This window comes from Seriola aureovittata, chromosome 7 (assembly GCF_021018895.1).
Source record: "Seriola aureovittata isolate HTS-2021-v1 ecotype China chromosome 7, ASM2101889v1, whole genome shotgun sequence".
Taxonomy (NCBI): Eukaryota; Metazoa; Chordata; class Actinopteri; order Carangiformes; family Carangidae; genus Seriola; species Seriola aureovittata.
Window position 1 is genome coordinate 29,014,806 of NC_079370.1, and position 2,956 is coordinate 29,017,761.

General features: G+C 37.3%; 1 pseudogene; it reads left to right on the top strand.

Annotated features, from left to right (window-relative positions):
• Positions 1 to 138: 138 nt before the first annotated feature.
• On the top strand, positions 139 to 2,411 carry LOC130172140 (coiled-coil domain-containing protein 106-like; annotated as a pseudogene).
• The last annotated feature ends 545 nt before the right edge of the window (positions 2,412 to 2,956 follow it).

The window sequence follows — 2,956 nt, forward strand, 5'->3', positions numbered from 1 at the left end:
GACTGATAGATTTGTACTACATAATTCAACCAGATTAGTGAAGTGTCCAATGATTAATTTTGTGTGTATGTGTTTGTATGCACGTGTGTGTGCGCGCGCGCGTTTAGTTGCTTGCCAAAAATAGAAGATTTAGCCTATATGAGTTGTAAGACTTGTTGTAGGCCTACAGTTAGTAGAATTGTTATTTTCGGAGAGCAACACGGTGCATACAAAGTTTCAATTAATGTTGATTGAATGTTACAGCTGTCAAATATATATAAGGGCTGAGCAATATATCGATATTGTTATATAGCATAGTAGTAGTCTTTTCCTGGTTTTAAAAGCTATTACAGTAAGTAAGTGATGTCATTCTCTGAATTTACCAGACTGGTCTAGCTGGTAAAACTTAGTCTAGAATAACTGAATTGGCTGCAAAATAGTCAAACAAGAATCATCATACTGGTGTGATTGTATGCATCAAAACTTTAATTCAAGGCTTAGGCAAAATATCAATATATATCGTACCGTGACAAAACCTAAAAATATGCCCAGCCCTATGTATATATATGTGTGTATATATGTACATAATGATAGTCTGTACATATCCATTCATATATTCACTGGTGATGGATGATAGTTATACAATTATGTTCATGCATTCAGAGATCCAGTGCAGATATCTAGAGCCAGCTGCTCATTATTTTATTTTACCTTCACCTGGCTTTTATGATTAGAGCTTTTTTAATTCTCTATCCTATCATTCCAGATACTGAGGCAACTGTAGCTCCAACAGCATTTTTACATATTAAGAAGCAGCAGCTTAAGCTCCGTGAGGCCAAGAAGAAGCAGCACACAGTCACAGAAAAAATCAGTGACCTGACTAAGGAGAGAGACTCCCTCCGCCAACAAGTTGGTCAAAGTAAGTAGGCCTAACACTTTCTTCGGAAAACATGTTTGCACACCTGACAATGATACTTGGGTGCTTTGTAAAATATATATACAATTGAGTGGAAGAAAAGCCAACATTTCACAGTGACAAGACCTTCATCAGAGCATGAGCGTGTTATTACCCAAACAATACACATGTACAGTTAATACCTGGAAGATAATATCTGTAGCATTGATTGACAGCAGACACATCTGTCCAACTGATGAGATCACGATTTGATGAATCAGTGAAACTGAAAGTCTTAATAAATGTAAATGTTGATAAGAATGTATGTGAGTTGACTTGTATCATCATAGTTAGTAATGCATTTGCTATTGTATTTTCTATTATGTTGTAGATACAGATGACGGTGGGACAATTGACACATCTTCCTCGGCCAACTCGTCTCCTGGTGCATCTTCTTTCTCTTCATCCTCCAGTCCATCCAACTCCTCTTCATCCAGCTCCTCATCCTCATCAACTGATTCTTCCGATTCAGACAAGAAATCGAAGAAAAGACACAAGAAGAAAAAGAAGCACCACCACCAGTCACAAGAAAAAGGACAAGAGGAAGAAAAAAGAGAAGAAAAAAAGGCAACATGGCAAACAGAGAGGTAAGTGTAAAGAGAGGAAGGCAATAAGGCTGCTCCCCTCATATGTGTCAGGCATGTAGACATCACAATGTCTATCTGTCTGTCTGTCCGTGTGTGTCTCTCTCTCTCTCTGTCTATCTCTCTCTCTCTATGTATAAAGTTTATTTTCCAAAATATACTTCTTGGTGGGTATATTATCTTGCACCCTCCAATTGCTCTGTGCCCATGTAATCTTCATTACTTTTTGCAACCACTTTGAATCTATGTGTGTGTTTCCCTGTGTCGATTCACTACTTGTATGTTTGTTATACTTAACTAAATTTCTATCTGTTTCAGCACATCATCCTGAGGAGGTCATCAAGAGATACAGGAAAGTCCTTAAGGCGTACAAGAAAGGAAGAAAGCTGAGTGTGGCATATGGAAAGGTCAGTGTCGACCGAAACAGCGTCGTCGCCAATGCCCTGATCTGTGAGCTGGCTGTTGTGGCCCTGAAGAAATACAAGGAGTTGCTGGTTGCTCATACACCACAGCAACGACTGCAGGACTTTGCAAAAAAATGTCTGGAAGTGTTGATTAATGATCCAAACCTTTTGAGGGATGTTGAACATCAAAAGAAAAAGGGGAAACTGATTCCTCTGTCTAAGAAAGCTTAGGTGTTGTGTCACTGTGGGATGGTGCCCTAGAGCAGTTCGGTTGTAGCTCGGGTCTGGTTCACTAAGTATAGAGGGTCCAAGTTGACATGTTCGTATCAATAATGCCAATGGCTTGATTTTGATTTATTTTGTTTTTCATGTCCTGCACAAAAAGTGTCTAAACCTCATGGGTTTGTATACTGTTGTATACTGCTGTTCTGCCATGTATGTGTGGCTCAGTATGTGTGTTTCTATACATTAAACACAATGTTCAACATTTCATCTGTGGTGTTTCTTTGGTAAAATACAGTACACAGAAAAGCCTATGGGTGGAACAAGGTTGAGGTTCAAAAATGTGATATTTTAAATATCACATCAAATTTCTGTACCTTGAACTTTGCTGTTCTATAAAGTTTCACTGGTATTAGTAAATGGTTAAGAAACTATTAACAACTGATCCGTAAAGTGTGAGTTAATATATTAGTTAAGTATTAGTTATTAGCTTATGTATGTTATTGGGTTATTCTAAAGTTGCAACTATTCCTCATTTACTAACAGTTAATAAATGAGGAATAGTTGCAACTTTAGAATAACGTCCCAATAACATACATAAACTATTAACTGATACTTAACAAGTCATTAGTAAGTAATTTACTTGTTCATGATCTATTACTAATTTATAAGGTATAGTTATAAATCATTAACATACAGTGGGACCAACTAGACGAAACACTGGTGAAAGGAGGTTCCCACCTGATGAACCCAAAGACATGTTAGTTATCACTGCTCATTAGTCTGTATAGCTAAATTAATAGTTATCATAG